The 25,018-nt window shown below is 46.7% G+C and overlaps 1 long non-coding RNA gene across 2 annotated transcripts; it reads left to right on the top strand.

The window, feature by feature from the left end:
* The first annotated feature begins 10,042 nt into the window (after nt 1-10,042).
* LOC101680156 lies at nt 10,043-19,093 on the top strand. Of its 2 annotated transcripts, XR_200970.2 has the most exons (4): nt 10,043-10,982; nt 12,048-12,158; nt 17,297-17,506; nt 18,050-19,093. It is a non-coding gene; the product is annotated as an uncharacterized LOC101680156 (long non-coding RNA). The 2 variants fall into 2 exon arrangements; XR_001176720.1 differs by lacking the exon at nt 17,297-17,506.
* Nucleotides 19,094-25,018: the final 5,925 nt, after the last annotated feature.

Genomic DNA, 25,018 nt, shown 5'->3' on the forward strand with positions numbered 1-25,018 from the left:
ACCACATTGAGATACCACCTTACACCAGTTATAATGGCCAAAATTGGCAAGACAGGAAACAGCATGTGTTGGAGAGGATGTGGAGAAAGGGGAACCCTCTTACACTGTTGGTGGGAATGCAAGTTGGTGCAGCCACTTTGGAAAACAGTGTGGAGATTCCTCAAGAAATTAAAAATAGAGCTTCCCTATGACCCTGCAATTGCACTACTGGGTATTTACCCCAAAGATACAGATGTAGTGAAAAGAAGGGCCATCTGTACCGCAATGTTTATAGCAGAAATGGCCACGGTCTCCAAACTGTGGAAAGAACCAAGATGCCCTTCAACGGACGAATGGATAAGGAAGATGTGGTCCATATACACTATGGAGAATTATGCCTCCATCAGAAAGGATGAATACCCAACTTTTGTAGCAACATGGACAGGACTGGAAGAAATTTTGCTGAGTGAAATTAGTCAAGCAGAGAGAGTCAATTATCATATGGTTTCCCTTATTTGTGGAGCATAACAAATAGCATGGAGGACAAGGGGAGATGGAGAGGAGAAGGGAGTTGAGGAAAATTGGAAGGGGAGGTGAACCATGAGAGACTATGGACTCTGAAAAACAACCTGAGGGTTTTGAAGGGGCGGGGGGAGGGAGGTTGGGGGAGCCAGGTGAAGGGTATTATGGAGGGCACATATTGCATGGAGCACTGGGTGTGGTGCATAAACAATGAATTCTGTTAGGCTGAAAAGGAAAAAAAAAAAAAAAAGAGCTGCCTTTTCCAGAGACCAGCATTTTCCAGTCCTGTCCTTTCCTCCTTGAGAAAACCACAGCAACAGCATTTCAGCAAATCCTCACATCTTTGAAAGTCAGTCAGCCCCACGAGAGGACCCGAGTAATGGCACTACTGAGGCCTGGCCGAGAGGATTCATTCATTCTTCCCCGGTGTCTTGGTTGGGTTGTGCTACTCACTTACTCATTTAACAAATGGTGTTGTGCACTTTTGGTGGGGTCAAATTTGTTGTGCACTTTTGGGGTCAAATTTTTGAGATTCTGAAATTGAGTCCCTCAAAAAGTGTATCCCTATTTGTCATAGCAACAGCAGCCAAAAAACACATCGTGTTGGGGATATCTGAGTTTCTGATTCAACCCGCCATGACTTCCTCTCTGTTTCTTTAATTGGTTTCAAAGACATTGGCCAGATGGGTGAAATGATATTGGTGGTTTGTAGTACTGAGGTCTTCTGAGGAAAAAAACATTTAAATTTGTAAACTGATTTAAAACTTAAAGGAAATAAGTCTGTGGCTGATGCAGAAGTTAGAATATACTCTCCAACACCAGAAAATCAGAAAAATAAGACTTTGTTTATTATGTACAAAAGAGAAGAGTCTAGAAGACATGACTTGGAGGTGTCCAAATCAAAGATTAAGCAACATGAAGGGTGATTGGAAGTAGATAGTGCTGGCCAATGTCGCCACTCAGGCAATCTGGCAGAGAACTTAAAAATTCTCCTTGCCCTCATCTGATTAGAGGTATATGATATTCACGAACCCTTTAGCTTAACGCTGTGCCACAGAACGCATGTATCTGATGTCTGTTCTATTTTATTTGCATTTTGTTCTGTTCCACAAACGATTTAGGCAGTTTACAAAGAAAAGACAAAATATAAGCTTAGAATACACTAGAAATCAGAGCAAGAAAAAAAAGCAAAGACAAGAGTGAAGACATAACACAGAGCCAGGAGTGGGGTGAGGAAAAATGCAAAGTTTATAGTGCAGGTTGGTACACCTCCTTTCAAATGGCCACAAGCTGGGACCAGGAGTAAATCAAAAAAGGGAAACAGATGAGTGTTGAAAGAAAAGCAAGATCAACTGTTTGGGAAGATCAACTGCTTAGGAAATCACGATTTCCGGAACCAAAAAAAGATGGGCATTTGTCCTGAGGGCCTTTCCAAGGTAGCCTCTGTGTAATGTACTAAGCCACAACCTTGATAGCGCTGCGGGTCTTACCATCCCCTCCAACAGCTCAGAATTCAGAACTGTGGATTTTTTTTTTTTCTGAAAGATTTTATTTATATATTTGACAGAGAGTGAGAGAGAGAGAGAGAGTGAGAGAGAACGAGATCAGGAACACAAACAAGGGGAGTGAGAGAGGGAAAGCAGGCTTCCCCCCCTAGCGGGAGCCCAATATGAAACTCAATCCCAGGAACCTGAGCTAAAGGCAGACACTTAACCACTGGGCCACCCAATAGCCCCACAAGTGTGGATCTTGGCATAAGATTTCAGTTCACTTTTTCTTGGTGTGTTGCCTGCTCCTGAAAACTGCACCCTAGGGGACAGCCTTATTCAACATGGACCTACTTTGGTCCAGACAATGGTACCTTCCAGAATCTGCCCTATGCATTAAGTAGACAGTATAGAAAATGCCACCAGTGGCCCTGTTTTTCAACTCTCATGTTATAACCAACACCCATCCAAATAAGAGGGTCCATGTGGGCTAATAAAAATTTGTATGAAGCCAGATTACCTGCCACGGAATCTGGACATCGTACCTATGCAAAACCCAACCCTCGTCCTGCCTGGGGAGGGGACAGCACTCCGAGGCATACAGGTCAACTTGAGACTTGTCCCAGGACCAACTGACACAGGACGGAGACAGGAATGGGTGGTTTGTCGTTAAATGGTAACAACTCTACATTCTATCCTTCAGATGTCTTTCCACTCTGGTCACATTAAACGTGTTTAAGTGATGCTGCGTGGAAGCTTCTTTACGATACAGGATAAAGAAGCTGTTCCCCTTAGCAGAAGCCTGGAGCTTGCCCAGGAAGGAGGGCACTTCGGGAGCAGCCTGCTCATTCAAGGGCAATGAAAAGACAGGTTTCATCACCCGCGCCCTCGCTGGCTTGGGGAGTAGGGCAGGGAGGACGCGCCCTCTAGTGGCTGCTGTCAGAACGTCCCCCACGGGCGCGCTCTGCCGCTGTGGGCGCTTCGGGATGAGACGCCTGGCATTAGCGGTTAACCAGAGCTTGCGGGAGGTCGCCTTCACTCCCTCCAGCCTGGCTGAGCCTTTCCCTGAGGGTGATCACAGAGGGGCCTGGGCTGATGACAGGCAGGAAAACCGGTTAGTAAAGGGACGGCAATATCTCCTTGTACAGGGCAGGGTCCCTTTGACGCAGGGTCCCCCTGCCACAGACCCCTGGGGTCCCGCATCCCTGTGGGCAATGTTTCTGTATAGCTAAGTCTCTCTCCTTTCGCTGCGGAAGTCCTGGGTCGCCCTTGCCAGCCTGGATTCCCTCCGACTGCTTCTGCCCGCTGATGGTGACAGATTTTCCTTGTCCTCCACTGCTGCAGTGTTCCCGCACTACCTAGAGGAGCGCAGAATGGGGGTCTTCAGGCCTCCGACCTCAGGATGACCCCTCAACATTGCTGTGAATTTGATAGGTGTTTGCAAACAAGCCCTGGAACCATTTCTAGTATGATTTCCGTGAGAAAATGGATTCCAGTTTTTAAACAACCATCGTGTATACAATCCATTCATAAGATAAAGGCTTCCCTTGGCTACGTCTTGCTACTCCTGCCCAGCATCCCGCTAGCTCTCTTTCTCAGGTCAAGTTCAGGGCCCAGGTCTCTGAGAGTCCTATGTACAGGTCAAGGGTAGGGGCCCCTGGCCCGGTTTAGGCTGGGCCACTTGTAGGATTTAGATCTGCCTGGGCAGGTCTGATGGACTGTGTGCCAGCCAGGGGCTGTGTGTAGTGGCTCCCCAGGGCACCCAGCAGGCACAGAGATGCACCAACCGTCCAGAAAGCAGGGTCCCTGACATTTGGGGGATCGTAGACCTCTTTTGAGAACCTGACAATAACTGTGGGAGTCTTCCCAGGAAATGCCTGTTGGTATACATCTCAGCTTCAGACGGCAGACCTCCCAGGCATCCCAGGGGCCTTTTAAATCGGGTTGAGAACCCCTGACTTGAGGGAGGTGGGGAGGGTACGGGGGCTGGCGGGCTGGGAGAGAAGGCAGAGGGAGGGGATGATGACAGAGCTTCAAGCATTGGAAGAGGACTTAATTCTAATTTCTGCCTTAGCTCTGACCCTCAGCTCAGCCTCCCATGAGCTCATGGATTCTGTGAGCAAAAAATCGGAAGCCAATTCCCTTAAGTGCTCAGCAAGGCCCTGAAGGCAGGCTGCCCGGCTTGGCCCCATATGGCTCTGGCACAATGGGGGCTCAGAGTGCCGGGGCCCAGTTGCCCATCTGGCAGGGGTGGGGGAGGGCCCCACATTATCTTGGGACACCACGGTGCCCACCGGCCCTGAGGGGGAGGATCTTCAGTCACCTTGGAAGGAGTTGGCTTGGAAATTGGGTATCACCAAACAGTGTCTGGCTAGAGAGAGAGTGAAGGCAGTGAGGAAGTGGGTCTTCCAGGACCTCCTCCAGGAAGTCCCCCGTCCCAAAATAATTCACTTGGGTTTGTAGGGGATTAGATGTCTGCCATTAACAGGCGGAGCAAGGAGCCAGGAACACAAGATTGTGCGGGTATCGGAAGTGGCATCGTGGGACTTACAACAGACACACAGCACAGGTTTACCACGAACCGTGAAGCGCTCTCACGTAGCAACGTAGTAATGGATTGAAGGTACACACAATCCTGCGTGATAGGTCCTATCATTATTTTCAACTTAAACTTAAAGCCACTGACACACAGAGAAGTTGAGCAATCTGCTAAAATCACACAGCCAAAAAGCGCAGAAGTGGGATTCAAGCCCCTGTAGTGTGGACCTGTGTTTTTTTGTTTTTGTTTTTGTTTGTTTTTAATGCCGATCTGTGCTGGCTCTAGGATTACTAGTGGTCAAGAACTTAAACGGTTGTATCAAATGGCTTTGAGTACATTCCCAGCTCCTCCTCTGAGCAGTGGTGTGAGCTCAGTAGTTTTCCTACCTCTTTGTGACTCAGTTTCCTCAACAGAGTAGACAATGACATCAGTCCTACCTCCTGGGGATGCATGAGGGTTAAGTGAGCCCATCCTGGACAGGGTTTGTACTGACCTACAGAAAAGTGCTCCAGGTGAGATGACATTTATAGGAACTCTTCAGACTCACACCATCCACAGACCTCAAAGCGGATTCTTTACAGTAATTTGCGCCCAGACTCCTCCAGCAGCCCAGCCCCGCCCAGCCCAACCCCATTACGCCTTGAGGTAGGAGGCCTGAGTCCAGCCATAGAGTTATGGAAACCAGGCGTGGTGTCTTTCCCATGGATTCCATGCTGGGCACAGAGCCTTTCAGCTCTCCCAGTTGCCTGGATGCTCTGTCTTCAAAGAGCTCCGGGGCTAGATGCCTGCCCCAGCCCCTGCACGTTCCTCCCAGCGCCTGAATTAATAATGCTGTTGTTCTCCTCAGAGACCAGGCGGTGGGGGAGAAGGCTGGGGGCATGCTGTACGTCCGCCAGGCTGTCTGGCAAGCTGCAGAGAACCCAAGGAGAAAGGAAAGGCCGGCGGTTGTGTAGGTACGGCCCACCCGCCTGCCAGCAGCCTGGTGCGTGCACTCGTCACCCAACAGTTACGGGGTGTGTTGTTTGCTTTGTCAAAGGATTCCCTTCCCCTGGGTTTGGAAGCATTGCATTCATACCAATTCCGTCCATAGGAAACTCTTCTCTTACGGTTTTTATGTAAAGCCATTTGCACTCACAATCGGGGACACTGACTACCAGTTCCGCAAAAATGTTCCTACAGGCGGATGAAAGCGAGAGTCTGGGTTCTGAAGCCAGCTGTGAAGGCAGGTTAGATGAAAGGTAGCGGCCCAGGGTAGGAGCTGTGTAGACAGCTCTGTGTGGTGGATGCAGGACTGTGGAGAAAGGAGATTTTTTGGATTGGGTTTTCACCGATTGAAAAACGTTATGTTTTTAAATTACGTTTTAGGTATTTGTTTTAAAACTTCCTGTGGAATATGGAGAAGCGCAATGTGATTTCCCTTCAGAAACTGAGTTCCTCAGACAGGACCCCAAATACTCGGAGGCCCGCAATGGAGGCTTTTTCTAAATGAGCTAAAAGTCTATCTTTTCCTTTTCATTTCAGAATTCATTAATCTCGCCTCCTTAGAGGCTTCCACACCTCCCCGGCATGTCATGGCATTAAGAGCAGGAGAATCCGGGCTTCTCATCTCAATGAACCCCCCAACCCCCTCTCAGCCATGCTCATGTTAGCTGGGGCAGGAGCTACTTCTAAGAACCAAAAATAGTCGTTTCATCCCAGGCTTTTCTTTCTCTGTTTGTAGAATCAGAACTCAGCTCACTTACGCTCTTTTGCGGATGCCAGCAACTTTGCACTGTGAGAGGTTTTGTCCCCCGACCCCTGCAAATACACTTGTATGCAACTATTTTTCCTGACAAATGAGGTTTTGTTAAACAAGTTAATTTATTTAATGATAAGTGCACCAGGAAAGTTTATTTTCAAAAACTGTCCTGAAGTTAATACTTTTCATCTTGCTCTTTTTTCTCTCTCTCTCTCTCTTTCATTCATTCATTCATTCATTCATTCATTCATTCTTTTTTGTTTGCTCTTAAAAATCCACACATAGTGCTTATTATAGGCCAAGCAGTGGATGGGGAAATAGCACTAAACAAAACAGACGAGATTTCTGCTTTCCTAAAGTTTTGATTTTAGGATAATCATGTTTTTGACACGAGTGGCCTGATCGTAGTGTGTTTTGGTGAAGAGCGTCTGGTTAGAGGTGGGGGTGGGGAGTGGGGGCTACCAGGAGTGGGCCCACTGGGCAGGACTTCTGTTGAGTCCAGAGACTAGAAGGGCCACGGACGCTGGAGCAGAGTGAGGTGAAGCCACCAGAGCGGCTAGCACTCTGGGTGCCTTGGTGAGTGCAAGCTGTCCCTGTGGAGACTTTGGGAAGCTATCAGAAGTCTTGAAACTAGGAAGAGACTTGATCTGATTTGTTTTGAAAGACCTTCTGTTGTCAAGGGTTTGCTGCAAAATAGTGTAGGGAGAGGGCAGCAGTGGGTTGGAGTGTAGTTGCCACAAGACTGGCCAGGTGATGGCTGGGGCCCGGGGATATTATGGGCCCTTTTGTTTTGTGTGTGCTTGAAAATGGCTATTAAAAAATTTATGAAAGAACTCTTTAAACAGCAAAAGAAACAAAATGGAAAAAAGAACACTTGAAACTGCAAACAGATGCAACAAAACAATAGCAAAATGCCCTCGGTAGCTGTCCTGTGGAAGACATTACACAGAGGGGCTGACTGGAGAAGGACACCCAGTGAGCGGACAGTTGCAATAGTAGTTCAGGGAAGGTGCAGCAGGGCCTGGCTCCAGAGGAGGGCGGGACTGTTTTGGAGCTGGGGCCAGTGGGACTGGTTGGAGGAAGGGTTGTGGGAAAGAAGGAGAGGACAGGGGTCCAGGCAAAGTCACTACCTTCAAACGCACCTTTGCCACTAAGCAGGACTGTCATCCCCTGAACTGCATCAACTAACATATGAGTTGGAGAAAGTGTATTAATCATGACTTTTAGCTTCTGATGCTTTGGTCCTCCAGGCCTGGCTGGCCCTGGAGGATGAGCCAGTTCCTAGAAACAGTCAACAGCTTGCCCATGAGCCTGCTTTTCAAACCCAAGCAAACCCAATCCGGAGCCCACACCCCAACCACCTCCCTGATCTGTCAGGCTCTCACACCCTGGACCACTGCTCCCCGATCCTAATCCATCACCCCAGGGCCAGTACCGGACAATTTGGGACAGACTGTGCTCCAGAGCCCACCGAAGCGATTCAAAAGAACCAGTGCTAAGCCTACTTACACTGTGTTGCTCATACCTCCCTGTTTAAAACCCACAGTTTCCCCGGGAGGCCCTCCTCTTGGAAACAAAGAGGTACAGATCATCTTTCCAATGCGGGGTCTCCTGTTCTGCTGGCCGGGATGGTGATATCCCAGAATAGTAAGGCAACTTCCGTTTTTAAACAGAGGACCACTTCCTGTTGCTGTTGGAGGGACCTGGACGTTAGGATCTTTCCGAATAAGAAGGCTAGGATAGGCTAGGATACTGAGTGAGGGAGACCGGGTGGCACTGGGGCACTGTCACCTGCCAGGGCCTTACAGAGAAGGGCCCGGAAGAGTGAAGCAGAGGACAGGGAAAACAGAAGGAATCTGAAATGTCCTCCTGGTGCTCGTCAATAGGGCCACAACTTTTGCAGCTCTGTGGGAAGTCCCCTGGAGTTCGTCATGAACTTGGTTCTTCCAAGAGGGTGTGAGAGGGGGGTGATGTGAAGGCATGGGGGGCTATTCTTTCCTACGGCCCGTGGCCTACTGCTATGGCAGGGACCCTCATGTTCCCCTTGTAAGAGCTGTTGTCAGGAGAAGCTGCCCATTAAGGGTCCCATCTCCTGTCCACCATGCTGGACCCCGTGTCACTGTGGGGCTGTGTGACTGTCCGGTGGTTGACTGGGTATAAGCCCTGTGTGTCTCTGCTGACCAAGGGGGGTGTTCTGGTGTCTCTCCTGCTCTCCTGCCCAACCAAGTGTTGAAGACGAAGTGTCACACAGCAGAAGGATGAGGACGGTTCAATCCAGAACATTCAGATCAATTCAAGCTTCTGACGTTCGGGGTTGTTCATACGGCAGTTAGCCTATTCCGACCCATGCAAATGCCTGCTCTGAGTGGACAAATGTCTCATGGGTAATCAAAATAATAAATAATCCCCAAATGATAGTTTAGTCCATAATTAGAACTCTGGTCTGACCAAGTCTTGAGTGGGATCAGTTAAAAAAAAAGCAAACGACTCCTTGTTGGTTCCTAACCTGCTTGGTGGGGGTGGGGAGGCTTCCCAGGTGAAATCGGAAACTGGCTTCTGAGCACAGGGGCAGGGAGAGACTGGCTGCGGGTCAGTAAGGACAGTTTTAGTAAAGCAAAGGGAATGAACATTCGAGGCTTGTCTTGGACAGCAAGGTAAACAGATCCCTGTGGCTGCAAACCTTCAAAGTTTATCAAGAGGGTTCGCTGGGTCCAGACACCTGTCCTGTGCAGGGACGCTCATCACCACACCACTGTCTCAAGGCTGTGTCCCTGGGGCGGCCTCTGAGAGCAGGGAAGGCGGGTAGGGCCTATATTCCAAGGATGAGGCATGGGGTGAGGAACTCCCGAGCACCCAGGCCCAGCTCACAGGTCAACTGACAGTTTTGAGAACCTTCCCCACCACTCCTTCTGCCCACTCCCTACATGTTGTTCACCAGCATCAGAATGACCCAAAGACCAAGCACAAGAAGGAGGGGGAGGAGAAATGAAAGGGCTTGGAAAACATACTTCAGTTGTTCCCTGAGAACTTCCCTTGGCCAATCCACAGAGGGAACTGAGCACAAGAAGGAAAACTGAATGCAGTGACCACCAAATCTGTCATCCATGTAGTCAGTAAACATTTCGTGAGCACCTATTCTGTCCAGACACTGTACTGGGTTTGGGCCTGTGGAAAATAAGTTAGACATGGTACTCGTCCTGAAGGGAGTTAGTCTAGTTGTGACAGGCAGAAACAAAAATGAGTAAGTAAAACAATAAGTGAGACAACTGCTAAGTTGTATCGGAGGTTCTGATGGAGCAAAAAAAGAAAAACAACAACAATAACAACAACAACAACAACAACTGAGGGAGAGTATAAAGAGCAGGCAAGAGTGCTATCTCCTAGGGTCTAATGGAAGAGAAGGTGTGGGCTACACCCAGAGGCAGGATGGATGTCAGGACTGGGAGATAGCATAGCATGCAGCAGGAGACCATGAAGCACTCCAAACAGAGGGGGCAGCATGTGCAAAGGTCCTGAGGTCGTAAGGCTGTATATGCTTGAGGCTTGAACCACTGAACAAGTGAGTCTGGGACAAAAATGAGGGAAAGTGGCATGACGTGAGGTAGGAGCAAACAGGTTGGATGAAGCAGGGCCCGGGCCATGGTGAGAACTTTGCCTTTTATTTTCATTTCAGTCTCTCACTGCTTCCCGACCTGTTTGTGTGAAAGGGCCCGCCTCCCTCTTCATCTAGATATTACGAATGTGTTCTAGATAGCCTCCTTTCAGTTTTGCCCTGCATGGGTGTTGGTCTGCTCAAGGCTGAGCAAAGCCCCGCTGGACTTTGTTTTCTGCCCCTCCTCTGCTTCCCAGGGTGAGAAGCCGGCAGCAGACACAGACGATGGCTTCCGGCCACACCACGGGCAGGAGCCAGGCTTGTCAGCTAACTGGACCTGGTCGTGGCTGCTGGAGCTTTCCATTCTCATTCCCCAAGGAGCCAAGGCTGCCAGGAACCTTCACACCCCTTGCTTCTGGGCTCAGAGGAGGCACCGGCGCACACTAGCGCACCCTCTCAGAGTGCAGGCATGAAGCCAGCATCCATGGGGAGGAACCTACTGGGGAAAACACCCCAGCGGTTCCCTGTGTGCACTGCAAAGAGGACATGGAACCTCCCGCCTCGGGCTGGCCGCCAGGGGAGCAGGCCCTGCCAGGGGGTGACAGAGGCCATGCCAGGACACCACCCAAGCCTGCTCTGGCATTCCCTGTGATACCAGCTGGCAGCGGCCAGCCTTTGCCCTTAGGAGCACTCACACGGCGGTCCAAACCATTAGCTGCCACGAGAGCCGCATCGCTAGTGACAGGCGACCACAGCAGGGCAAGAAGTGCCAGCCACCAGGCAGGTGTGGAGGACTCCATCCTGTGGCTCTTCTCCGAAGACACAGCATTTTTCTTCCCCTCCCAATTAACCTCCCAGGGACACATCCTGAAGGACTGGATCTGTCACGAGAAGTGACAAGACGGGATCTGTGGAGCCGGCCGCCGGAATCCGAGGCGGTGTTTCCTGGCAGGTCATTTGCATGGTTTGCCTGACTTCAGCAGAAATGCACGGCAGATAACCCAGAGCCGCGCGGGCACCTGCAATTGAAGAATTCAGAATCACAAGTAATGGGTCTAAATTGGCAGGCTTTCATGAGACTCCCACCAATCTTCAAGCATACAGCTGCCATGGGTCACGTAAAATGTACGTAGCTTTAATATACAGTTTCATTTGCTCGAGTATCAGCCTGGGTGCAGATCGTCAAAGAATGGCTCGGGGTAGAGAATTTAATATGAGAATCCAGCCGGGGCTGCCAAGCCATATATGTGCTAATGTTGCAATTTTGACACCGTACTTAAGGTCAAGATTAATTCAGTGAAAAATATTATTTCACGATGTAATAGACACCTTCTGAGCTGCAGAGCAGGAGGCTTCCAGGAGGAGAGATGAGGCATGGGGTGTGTTTTGCCAAATGGCCAAAGTGGGGAATTCTTTGAGAAGGGATTCGAAGGACAGCAATATTTTCCTTTGTCTCTACAACTCAATGGTGCGGCCATCATGCACCCATTTTCTTTTCTTTTTCTTTTTCTTTTTTTTTTAACTTTTAAAAAAGACCTTATTTATTTATTTGAGGGAGAGTGAGGGAGAGTATGAGAGGGAAGAAGATCAGAGGGAGAAGCAGACTCCCCTTGGAGCTGGGAGCCCGATGAGGGACTCCATCCCGGGACTCTGGTATCATGACCTGAGCTGAAGGGAGTGGCTTAACCAACTGAACCACCCAGGCGCCCAACCCACCCATTTTCAGCAGAAACCAGATGCCTGATGGGCGGTCCTGTTTTATCTATCCTCCTATCCCCTTTTCTTCCCTGCTGCTGTCTTAGAAGGGAACCTGTACTCAACAAATTAATTCTATCCATATCCATACTTTAGTATTTATCTCTAAAAGAGGACTCTGATTTGAAACATAAACTCACAATGTCATTATCATCTGAAAATATAGCATTGTCATCTGAAAATACAACAATAACTCCTTAATATCACAAAATATCCAGTTAGTATTCAGTTTTTCCAGGTGTCTCATAATGTGTTTGATTACAGGGTTTGTGTTTTCTTCCCTACAGCTTGTTTGTTGGGCTGGGATCTTGATGACATCTTTAAGCAGCAACTGCTTGATCGGTCCCCTAAGCCTCTTCAGCTACGAGTTCCTTTCTATCTGTCTTGTTTTTCTTTACACGCGATTTGTTGAAGAAATGGTGCTTTGTTCTACAGGGTTTCCTGGAGTCTATTTCTGAGGGCACCCCTGTGTCGTTGTTGGCCATATTTCTTTGTTCTCCAAATTTCCTACGATACAGTAATGTTTCCTGCTTTTGGAAGTTAGAGGTAAGAGCTTGATGAGATTCAAGTTTTCTTGTGTTTTGGGGTCTTTTGTTTGGTTGTTTTTGCTAAGGTTATTCTGTGGGTGGTCTTATGTTCTTCTATCAGGGGGTACATAACATGTGGATGTTTCTCATTTTGTGTGTTAGCAGCTATTGACGATTATTGCCTAGATCAATTCTTACTTTTTTAAAAAAGATTGTTTTTTTTTAAAAAGTTTTACATTTACAGAATAATCGAGCAATTATTACAGAGTTCCTATATGCCCCCTAATTGCCCCCTACCTCCAGTTTCCCTGTTACTACCATCTTGCTTTAGTTACTATTGATGAACTAATACTGATACATTTTTATTTTGTCCACAATTCTCGCATTAAGAGTCACTCTTTATTTTGTACCATTCTATAATTCTGACAAATGGTATAATGACATGAACGCACCATAAGAAGATCATGCAGAACAGTTTCACTGCCTTAAAAATTCTCTGTGCTCTACCTGTCTGTCTACCCGTGTACCTCAAAACCCCTGGCAACCACTGATCTTTTTATTGTCTCGCTAGTTTGCCCTTTTCCAGAAGGTTACCTTGTTGCAATCATGCAGCCTGTAGTCTTTTCAGATTGGTTTCTTTCACTTAGCAGTGAAATGTGTTTTTTGTTTTTTTTTTTTTCCACGTCTCTCTGCGGTTTGATAGCTCATTCTTTTTATGGCTGCATAATATTCTGTCGTTCGGATGTACCACAGTTTGTTTACCCATTCAACTACTAAAGGTTCCAGTTGAGGGCAATTGTGAGTGAAGTTGCTATCAATATTTGTGTGCAGGTTTTTGTGTGGACGTTACGTTTTCAGCTCTCTTGGGCAAATACCAAGGAGCACGATGGCTGAAACATGTGGTAAAAATACGCTTAACTTTTAAGAAACTGCCAAGCTGTCTTCCCAAGTGGCCATCCCATTTTTGCATTTTCACCAGCAATGAATGAGAGTGCCTGATGTCCCATATGCTGGCTAGCTTTTGATCTTGTCAGTTGTTTAGATTTGGGTCATTCTAATAGATGCGGAGTGAAATCTCACGGTTGTTCCAGTTTCTGATTCTCTAATGAGATCATAAGAGCATCTTTTCATAGCCTTGTTTGACATCCCTGTCTCTTCTTTGGTTAGGAGTCTGTTCAGATCTTTTGCCCATTTTTAAAGCACGTCGTTTGTTTTCTTATTGTTGAGTTTTAAGAGTTCTTTATGTGTTTTAGATACGAGTACTTTATCAGATACATATTTTGCAAATATTTCTTCCCAGTTTATGGCTTATGTTTTCATTCCCTTAACAATGTCTTTCTTGCAGAGCAGAAGTTTTTAATTTAATAAAGGTCTGCTTATTGACTTTTCCGCCATGGATCATGCTTTCAGTGTTGTATCTAAAAGCTCATCATCAAGCCCAAGGTTATTTAGATTTTCTCCTTTGTTGTCTTCAAGGGGTTTTATAATTCCTCATTTTACACTTGGGCTTACAATGCATTTTGAGCTCATTTCTATGACAGGTGTAAGTTCTGGGCTCATTCTTTTGCATATGGATGTCCAGTTGTTTTTCAGTATAATTTGTGGAAAAGACTCCTTTCTTCACTGGCTTGTTTTTGCTCCTTTGTCAAAGATCCACTAACGGTGTCTATGTGGGTCTATTTCTGGACACTGTATTCTGTTTCATCGATCTGTTTGTCTGTTTTCTCACCAGTACCACGCCATCTTGATTACTGTGGCTTTATAGTAGCTCTTGAAACCAGGGTACATCAGTCCTCCCACTTTGCTCTTCTACAGAACTCTGTCAGCTCTTCTGGGCCTTCCACCTTTCCACACAAACTTTAGCATCAGTTTTTCGATATCCACAAAATGACTTGCTGAAATTTTGATTGGGACCACATTGAATCTATAGATCAGGCTGGAAAGAATTGACTTAATAGTATTGATTTTTCTCACCTGTGGACATAAACTATCTCTCGATTATTTAGATTTTCTTTGATTTCTTTCATCAGAGTTTTGTAGCTTTCGTCATATGGTTCCTGTGCATATTATGTGAGATTTGTTCCTATCACATTTTCTTGGTGCTAACACAGATGGTGTCGTGTGTTTATTTCAAATTCCAATTGTTCATTCATCCATTCTTTCTTTCTTTCTTTTTTTAGGAGTTGGAGATTGGTGGTATTCTGTCATTCTCCATTTGTTAGCTGACACATTTATATATAAAAACATTCCTCTTGTTGACCCTTTTGTTATTCAGGGATATGGGTCATTTACAAAAGAAAAGATAAATGCTTAATTCTTTCACTTGATTTACTAAATTTTTCTAAAGTTTTGGATTGGTTCCCTAACACCTCTAATATTAACCAATGAGTTTTTCTTTAATCACTATTAAGAAAAAAACATCTTATGTATTTCAGTCTGTTACATTTAGTATCCTTGTTGGTGCTCAAATTGTTTCCTTCTCGGGGTGAAGGGGAGAGCTTTTCAACAGACAATCTGACGTGATACCTTGGTCTTTGATAGTTTCTCTATTTTCTTATGTGACAAGATGCTCCTCGCATATCTCATATCTGTCCTTCCTCTGACATATTACCTGGGTTCCTTTGACTAGGAGGCAGTGTTTAGAAGCTACCAAGATATGTGTTCCTGCCTTTTTTCAGTGGTCAGAGCCAGGAATTACACATTTTATTTTTTTAAGATAAAATGTATCATGAGTTTATACTGATACACTCAATTTAGAACTATGAGTTTTTTGCTTAATCCCACTGGGTTTGTAGATGTCTTTCCTTTCTTCCATGCTGAAATTGACTTATATACACACTTGATCTCAGAACAACAGTGTTTATTGAATACAAGTTTTTTTTTTCTTTTCCAGTCCTTGTGCTTAGGGTATATCCCATCAGAGATCTACAAGAAAATAATGGTGGTATAAAGTTTGCTGGTATAGCTTCTGTTTGCATGGTTATGGAGTTAAGTTTGTTTCAATGTGGTTTTGTTTTTTTAAAAATTCAGGTATTTAAAAAGTAGTTATGTGTATTTGCCTTTTCATATTTTTTAAAATATTTTGCCAGCTTATCTTTGGAATGAATTCCTAGAAGTGAGACTGTGCCTTCAAAGGGCAAATGCGTACATAATTTCACTCGATATTGCCGAACTCCCCTCTGAAGGGGCTGTACCATTTTACATTTTACTGGCAAAAAGAACTGGATTTCCCACCTTCAAGTTTCATCCTTTACATTTGGAAAGTGTGTTAGAGCAGGTTATGTGTTTCCTTATAACATAGTTTCTTTTATCCTGGCCATAGACCTTGGAGTTAGGTATTATTCTCACACTGACTTTATATATGGAGAAACTGAGGCTCAAGAGAGTTGAAGTGTTCTGCAAACCCCAAGGAATGGGCTGATGGTAGCCTTGATCATGTGCGTAGCCACAACAGACCCTTGGGCAAGACACAGGGTCCTGCCTCTAGTGCCCGAGTGGCTGGCTGCTTGCTTGCCTCCTGGAAGCCGTGGGAAGTTGCCAAGTATGTCCAGCACAGTTTAGTGGGGCGGGAGAGTTAACATGTCCTGCGGTGTGCCTCCGCCAATGTGGACAAGAGCCCCGCCTCCTTCAGAAGTACCACTGGGATACCCACCCATTATTCCTCGGGGGCCTCCTGTAGGATTGAGACGGCCGTCACAGTGGGAACCTGCTTAGTGGCTTTGCTTCCCTCCTGTCTCCCTCCCTCCTTCCTGGGACCACCTTCCAAATCAGCGAACTGGATCCAAGTCTCTGATGTAGGCTTTGTTTCTTACCAACAGTAAGGGCATCTGTCCAGCTCTGAGCCGTGCTGAGCTGTACTCCTGGCACCCAGAGTTCTTGGCATGTTGACTGTAGCTTCGGCTTCCCTGGGATGCAGCCCACCAGTCCTATGGGGCCACCCCATAGCCAATCCATGGTCTTCTCCCCAGTAACTATGGGCATGCTATGCTCCTGGAACAGAGTTGCCAGGAAGCACAGCTCTATTAAGGCTCACCTTGCAATGTCTGCTCCAGTCCTACGCCACCCCAACTGCCCCAAAACCATTGCTTTGTATGAGTTAAAAAGCTTTGCCTGGAACTGGACCATAGGCTCTTCATCACTGGTGTGGAGAGGGCAGGGATGGGCTGTGGCTCTGGGCTGGCCTCAGTACTCCTCGGTTAAGAAGGCGTTTGCTCATAGTGCTATGGTCCTTGGTGTCTGGAAGGGAGCATTTGGACACAGGGTGCTCTAGGTACACAGTCTGGGAGAAGAGAAGGAGACCCCACTATCTCCTGGCAATGCCAATACAGTTGGGTGGCCTTCATTGTCTCGATGCCCTCCACAAAGGCTGCGTGACCCGTGATGTCTGCATTTGAAATCATCCAGCTTAAGGGAAGTTGTTGCTTAATTCAGGGAGGGGCCATTCTCAGAGGTATAGTCACAGTCTCATCTTAGATGGCCTGGCCTGCTTGACACCCTATGGGGCCATCTACCCACGGCCCTTCATACAGGTAGGATGGGTTTTGGAGATTTAATTTGTTCGTTCATGTATTTCCCAAATGGCACTATGTGAGAGGCATGTAAGAGTGACAACAAGGGTCACGTGGACCTGTGGGGGTTTGACCCAGACCTTTTGGTGTGGAGGGGATAGACCGAAGGGAGAACACATTCGCAGGGCGGTGTAAGTTAGGGTGAGGGGAGTGGAGGGTACCATGGAAACAGTGTGGGAAGAGCTTTAGAGAAAGAGGGTTCCCAAGAAAGTTTCCAGGAAGTGACGGCTAAGCTGAGGCTGAAGGAGGAACGAGTTCCAGCAAGGGGAAGGACAAGAGAAAAGAGGATAGTGGACAGAAGCAGGTAACACATCTGTAGGTAAGAGAGGAACCACAGGGCATTGAGGAAATCAAAAAAGGATTTCCTAAGGATGGGTCAATTGCAGTCTGTGTAAATACAGTTATCGGGATTGCAGATGGTTTCCCTGCAAGTCCGGCAGCAGCTTCTGGACTACCAGGTTTTGGAAATTCAAATCCACGACGTGATTGTAAATATCTTATGTTCTGCCACTTTCCACGTGGTGTTACCCACTGGGATGCTCTGATTTAAGGAGAAGTATCTGTCTCTTCACGTCTTTTCCTCTCCCAGCCTGGTGCGAGCCCCTACGGACCAAAATTTGGTAGTGACTGGTGCCTTGGGAAATTCGGACTGTTGGCCTGCCAGTTAAAGACATGCAGATTTCACAGTGGTTGGATTGTAGAAAATTCTGTCTGGGAAGAGAGAGGAAGGAAGAAATGCTTTTCAAGAGTGTTCAACAACCTGAATTTGCATTTGTTTGCTAGAACAAAAAGTTGGCTGGTGAGTTAATAGACTGATAATTATACTGTACCTCGATCAACATGTTCTCAGGCGGCTGATAAATAAAAATAAAGATCTTTGCCCCAAGATCATACGTATCCTGGACCTGCTTGATAGAGGTTAATAAAATTAGTGAGCAAGATAAATGAGCAGGGAGACTGGTGCACGCTTCTTTGATTTTGTCTAAGAGAGCCATGAAAATAAAACTCTGGGGCCCATTCCATCTTAATCACGGCAGACACTGAGCGGGCCTCCCACTTCGCTGCGTCAGCCTGATCGCTCGGAATGGACCGGGGCACAAGTAAGCATATTTGACGAAAACTTTGTGATAAATGACTTTCAAAAAATTGGAGTCCTGTGTGATTGGTGGTCTGCCATAACTAAGCCTTTTTCCAAAGGTTTCTCCAATGAAGAAATAGCAATGACCCTTAAATTTAGCTGTTAAAATCATAGATGGATTGCATAGAACAACGAATTGGGTGAGTATTAACTTTAGGAAGGTTGATTTGAAGTTCCATGACTCATATCATTTCTACATTACAGAATCATTTTTCCAGAAAGCCAAGGTTCCTTCTATTGTCTCTCTTGGCTGACTCGCTGGTGCCTGTGACGTCAACGACCAGCTCCATAATGAATTCCAAGTGTCCTCTGGTCCGCATCTCTCATCGGCGTGTCTCCAAACGGCTGCCCAACATCGCCCTCAGATGCCTCACTGCCACTGCATCCTGCAAGTCTGGTCCACTTCTAGCGAGGACACCCTGTCCATCACATCACGCAAGTCAAAACTGTAGAAGTTCTTACTGACCCCTCCCCCCCCTCCCTCCCAGACATCTGCTTATTCCCAATGCCTGTTCTACTTCCTGTGTAACTCTCTCATCGCTCCCCTTATTTCCAGCTGCCCTTCACCCACTTTCCTGGTTGGATACCAACCGCTCACAGCTAAGCTGCCTCCCTAACTAGTCCCCCTGTCTTCCTCTGCTCTTGTACTTCTTCAGCATATACCCCACGTGGCCACCTAAACCTTTTTCCTGATCTCTCTGATCGTGTCACCCCTTCTTAAAACCTCCGATAGGTTCCAGCTACGTTTTGGATAAAGCTGGGGTTCTTGAAGGGCGGCTTCCAAGACTCCATTCCGTCAGGTACCCCCTGCCCCTGTCCTGGCAGCCCCCGCCCAGATGACACCTGTCTTCTTTGCACATCACATCAGAGGGCTGTGTCCCTGCCCCACCTGCTCTTTGCCCTGCTCTTTGCTCATCGCTTTCTGGATGCTGCCCATCCCCTGTGTCTGAGCTCAGGCACAGACCTGTCTTATTCACACCTTCCCGGACCCTCAAGCTAGGCCAGGTGTCTTGTCACCTGTCTCAGAGAACTGCTCATTTGCGCTAACACTCAGAATAGCTTCTGGTCAGACGTCTATCTGGCATTACTGGATTTGTCTCTCTTGCTAGCCTGGGCCTTCTTGGGACTAGGAACCATGTCTATTTTTAACCAGTGTACCCTCAGACCCTTGCAAGGTGCCCCACACATTGCACCTGCTCAGTATGTGTTCAATGAGTGAATAAAGCCACCAAGGCACCTCCAAAAAGGGCCTCTGATGTCTGCACCAACTCATTGGAATAATCTAACATAGGCAGCTCTGGAAAGAAGTATGTATTTGATGCCGCAAAAAGGAATTCTAACAGAAAAGAATGCTCGGAACCTTCTAAGGCCCATATATGAGAGAGATGAAGTCTAGCTTGTCAGTTTCATGATGAGTTTGATGTTTCTTCTCCTGGAGGATTGTGACTAATGTAACATGACCGCAGATATAATTAGACCTGGTGTTTGCGCCTTTCCTTTTGCACTTAATCAGTTTTGAGGGAAGTAAATCTTGAATCCTAATCTATCATCAGGGTAGATGCTACAATTGTGATGACATCATAGCAAGAACGACATAGAATATTTACAGGTGAGCTTTCCGGTGGACGCGCATGCAACATCTCCTCTGTTCCGCGTTACTCTAACTCCGTGATAATTATCAGGCTGGTTATTTGTTAAAACAAGGTAGAGACATATTCCAGGCAAGAACTGGGTGCCGTCGCATGATAAGCTGCTCTAAGCAGAAAATAATGAATACACTGAGATTTGCTCCCAGCGATTCAGAACTAATCCTGAACGAATAATAAACTAGGTCATACAGTTAGGCCTACAGAGAATAAGTACATCCTCTGAGCCATTAAGACCTCTGAAACCAGTACTGCTTCAGAATGGGAGGAACTAGTTAATTTCCACGTGCGGGGATGACCTCGGGAAACCTCAGTCAGATTTCAGAAATGTCACAAGTAAATTGAACGCCGGGGTCTTGGATTAAGCAAGGGTCAAGAACACAGTGGGAAGAGGAGGATCGTGTGTGTGCGCGCATGCGTGTGTGTGCTGGCCAAGAGAAAATTTGCAGGTAGATTTTAGGCCTTCAATCTGAGCACATAACTCCTGTTGAGAGCAATAGGAATTGAACACCCAGACAGAGAGAGAAAAATGCCAACCAATCCCCAGTGCAGGGTGTCAATTAGCTACATAAAAGAAAATAGAAAATAGAACCAGGGATTGGTTAGGTGATCCAAGAGAAGGAACGCATCTCGAAACATTCACAAGCATCCCCCATTAAAAAATGGGGAGACGGAGACATGGAAGAGGGCAGATGAGGCCGGAAATCATCCTCTCAACCCTCTCAACGCCGACGATGTGACACCATTCTCCACGCGCGGTGCGTGACCGAAGAGATCTGCTGCTCCTGATTTGTATGCTTGGAACATTTTTCTGGAATTGGAGACACACCAATGGACACACCAATGGACATTTTTCTAGAATTGGAGATGCAGACTGACAGAGCTAAATAAAGAAAGTTAGTACATGAATCTAGTTTTGCTCCAATTTGCTCACAGCTTCATCTTCCTAATATTTTAAATGAGAAGAAAATCTCTCATTTTCATTCATCAGGCTGTGCCGGTGCCATTACAAGCAAAACGTAATTCATTTTAGCCAAATTTTGACCATCTTGACTCCTTTAGGAGGTCAAGGAGGTAGAACATGTTGGATTAAGTTCTTTCCCCTGTGACTTCTCCAGACAGCCTATTGCAAGGATTCACAGATGTAAGTCGTATCTCTTTCCTGGGTTATTAGACGCCTTCCCTTTCATCTTGAAAGGGAATGTCTTTGAACTAAATCTAAGAGAGTAGTTCCTAAACCAAGGTGTGAATAGAATCACCTGGGGAACTTTAAAAACATACCTGGATCCCAGCCCAGAGTTACTGAAGCAGGGACCATGGGGAGGGGTAAGGGGGGGGCAGTCAGGCAAGAGGGTCCCTAGGTGGTTCTGGTGTAGTCAGTCTGGGCCAGCAATTGGAGGAGGCCCCTAGCTTCTCCCCCAGCAGAGTGGCCAGAAGGAAGTAAACATAAGGTCACGTTCTGGCCTGAAGGAAGGAGAGGAAGGAAAATTAGCCTCAGTGGCAGCAACTGACTGTTATCTCCAGATCCCCTTTGAACTCTACTAAACCCTTAGGGCATGTTCTAGCTCTTTAACTGGGAGCGATTCAGGTCCGGCTCAGGTCCCTCGGATAACCAGATGTTCAAGGCTTCAGTTTCCTTGGGTGGCTCCCAGGTGGCTAGCTAGCTCCTGATAAGAACATTCCACCCATTCCACTCCAGCCGCTCTGCTCCGCTTCCCAAATCCAGAGTGTTCTTCGAGGCCCAGCCAAAGACCCACCTCTTCCATGAAAACAGCAATGACTGCATTAGCGTCTTCTCCCTCTGAGAATACCCTGGGCTAGTCAGAGGCATATAATTTAACACTTAATTGTTTTCTAATTGCTTCTGATCTGTTCTGTTCCCTCACCCTATTATAAGCAGCTCAAGGGTGGAGCCCATGGTTCTCAGTGACTTTAACAAGGCTGGCTGCCTGTCTGGCTCACCACTGTGGCCCCAGAGTCCCAGATCGGCAGGAAGCTGATTCTCCATGAATATTTGTTGAATTAATGGATTTGGTGATGGCATGATTACTGGAACATTTAGTAAGAAAACCAAGACCTATAAGCAAATTACCCCATAACATGCTCTGTTCTGTTTCATTAAATCAACTTTTAATAGATATGTACCAAATGCATCTGGGTGTGCCCCGCACTGTCCTAGGTACTGCTGGGGATACAGGAACGAACATCCTTTATCATGCCATATGTGCTACCTGTTAAAAGAGGGCAAATTAAAAGCTTTTGAAAATGGAGTTGTCCATCCAGGTCCTGGAAGCTATGAGAGACAGGGCTGAAATCAGTTCAATAATAATCATAACTCAGAGGAACCTGACCATCCAGTGCCTGTAATTGGATTTTGCAATATGATAGCCCAAAGTACTGGACAGAGCCGTGGTGAAGACTAGTTCCTTCCCTTCCAGGACCTTTCTCACTACATTTTCAGAGTGACAGAGACCTCTACAAGCCAGCTTTGTTACTCACTTTAAATCTGACGTCTTTTACGTTAGCTCTGTGGCAGCCTGAGCTGGACATGGCCAAGTCTTGCCTGTTGGCCATTGGCATCCCCTGACATCTTCTTCTCCTGTGACAAAATTCTAGAGACCAGATGTCAAGACCTCACTCGGGGCAAGTTGATCTAAACCCATCAAAGACTAGGTGATTTGGTCTTAACAAACACCGGTATTAGTTTTGCAGAAATGGATTCTCTTTTACTAGAAGTTGGCCTTGGTTTTCAAACTGTGTGGAGCCTGTGGGTCCTTCCTGCTCCACATTTCACCTCTCTGTTATCTTTTTGCACACACGTGAAGTCAGCAGTAGGCATCTCAGCCTGATCGGATGCCACATTCTTCCCAGCACATGGCTTTAGCTGCTCTGGCTTGTAATTACGGGCCGAACTGATTGCAGGAGAAGCAGCCCACAGAGATTTCTACTGCCAAGTAATTAGGGCCAGAGAAGTTCCACGGACCATTAGTGTCACTTTGGGGAACAGGATCTTACAAACCTTGTGGCAGGCACTTGATCCAAAGTCCCATGACTTCTCAAGGAGGAATGAATACCAAAGAAAGAGAAAAGGAAGGTGAGACATGAATGAGACAACAAAGGTAGAGAAATTAGTCTGAGCATGATGGGGAAGAGGGGTGGAGAGGAGCAGAGAAACCTTTGCATCTGGGCAGTTTTCCATTTACCAAAGAAGACAAACCAATGCAAACATTCATTTAAAGAATTGCCTCATTGTTTTGACCTTGAGGCTGTCCTTGAATAAAGCAGTGACAGTCACACAGGAAGGCACGGTTTGCTAGGTGAATTGCTATCCAAATGACAGCGCTTTGTTTCACATTGGCTTTTCTTATATCGGGAGCCGTTCTTTTTAACGCTGTCCCCGGAGTCCTGGGCACAGGATGTCATAGGACAGAGCCCCTGGTGTTGCATCTGAGTCCCCTTCTTTAGGAGCCCAATTCATTCTTCCCAGCAAAAGGTGTCTTGGCGAAGTCTGGGTAGTTATTTTGAGGCATTGGTAAAATGAATTAGTTTCAACAAGTGGTCTATCCTCTCACCCCCGCCCCCCACGGGAGACAGGGCTGGGAGAGGCAGGGAAATGACCTGTTCTCCACTCTCATACTCACAGTATCTTCAGATATATCGACTTTGTGATTTCCTTTAAACTGAGATGCCAGTGCATCCTGCCAAGGTAAAAGTCAGAGCTGTCCCCAGGTGGAGTGCAGCTTGGATTTCTGGCTGCTTCTACACCTGAGATTTCCTGATTTGATGGCACAAAATATTTTCAGTAAAAGTAATTATTATATGACAAAATGTAAAAAACTTCATTTTATTTATTTATTTTTAAAGATTTTATTTATTAATGTGACAAAGAGAGAGCACAAGTAGGCAGAGGCAGACAGAGAGGGAGAAGCAGGCTCCCCGCTGAGCAGAGAACCCAATGCGGGGCTCGATCCTAGAACCCTGAGATCATGACCCAACCTAAAGGCAGATGCTTAACTGACTGAGCCACCCAGGTGCCCCCAAAAGACTTCATTTTAATACTCTTGTAAAACAAATTGGGAAAAAAAATGATGGTAATCTGTGCTGAGACTTTTGTTTTAGAAACTGGGTCACTCCAAGAGACCCCACAAATCTTGGGCTATGTACCCTCATCTTGGCTGGATATCTATCCTTTCATCTATTTATCTCTCTATCTATCTGTCATCATCTATCTGTGTCTAATCTATCAGGAATCTACCTGTCAATCGTCTTTGATCTACCTATCTTTTTATCTATCAATCTAATCTATCTACCTATCAACTATTAATCTATCAATCACCTATTTATCTTGTCTCGCTTGTCTGGCTTATCTATTCCATCTATCTTCGAGGCACTGTTTCTTCACTGCAAGCTCTCCTGCAGGTTCTGGGAGATTCTGCCTACTGTACTCATCTCACACCTTAGAGTACAGCGGTGATCTGAGACGCTTACGTTATTCCTGCAGACTGTGGACTGGTTCCTCCGTGTTCAGGCCTCCTGAGAACACTGAAAGCTGAGGCTCAGCCAATCAGCACCTCTGCGGGGGTTGTGCTAAGATTGACTCTGTTTGATTTGGTCAATGAAGCTTGTCTGGGGCATAACCTGTTAGTGGCCCAGCTTGAAAACAATTCTACTTGTGATGTTCCCGGGGACAGACTGGTTTGAGCACAGCTACCAGTGGCCAGCCAATGACCTCCAAGGGCCAGAGGCCTGCTCTGTGAGATGAGGCCTAGCCCTGAGCTCACGAGAAGTCATAGACCAGACCCTGTGGATGCGAGAGGATTCCTACTCTGTATTCACCTGGAGAACGCCCAACTGTCTGCAGAGCCCAGGGTGCCCTCAGCCTTCTCCACACAGCCCTGTCCAGAGCCCGAGGCAGAAGGCCATTCTTCCCTTGTGTTCTCATTGATGTTTTGTCTTTGGGTCTCCAACTGTACTTGTGTGGTGATGACTTGTCTTCATGCTTGTCACCCCCGCCACATACACACACGCACGCACACACACACACACACACATACACACATGCCCTGGACTTCCCCAGGAAAGAAGCCGTGTTGGTTCATGCTTGTTTTTTAAAGGCTAGAACAACCCTCAGGTCTGGATTGAATAGCTTTTATTTCAGGTTTTTGCACAGACAAATGCAGCATAATGAGAGGACGTGGGTGCTGGTGGCATGGGACAGTTGTCACATCTGATTTTCAATCTCCCTGTCTTTGACCAGTTGCCACCAAGCACATACAGAGCCTGCCCCCAACTTTTGTATCTTTCCCATGGCTCCTTAGTCCAGGGAAAATGTGACAGGGGTGGGCAAGAGGACAAGCACCACACCCCACATTGTGGAGCAGAGACTAGAGGACACTGTGATAACAGGTAGCTCCCCTAACGCTGTGTTTAAAAGAAAAAAGCGTTTGTCTTTAAAAAAAAAAAAAAAAATTCTTCCTTCTAAATGTTTATCACGGATGATCTCCTGGGCCTCCCTCTGAGACCCTCG

This window comes from Mustela putorius, unplaced genomic scaffold, assembly GCF_011764305.1.
Source record: "Mustela putorius furo isolate JIRA1106 unplaced genomic scaffold, ASM1176430v1.1 tig00003942_pilon_pilon_pilon, whole genome shotgun sequence".
Classification (NCBI taxonomy): Eukaryota; Metazoa; Chordata; class Mammalia; order Carnivora; family Mustelidae; genus Mustela; species Mustela putorius.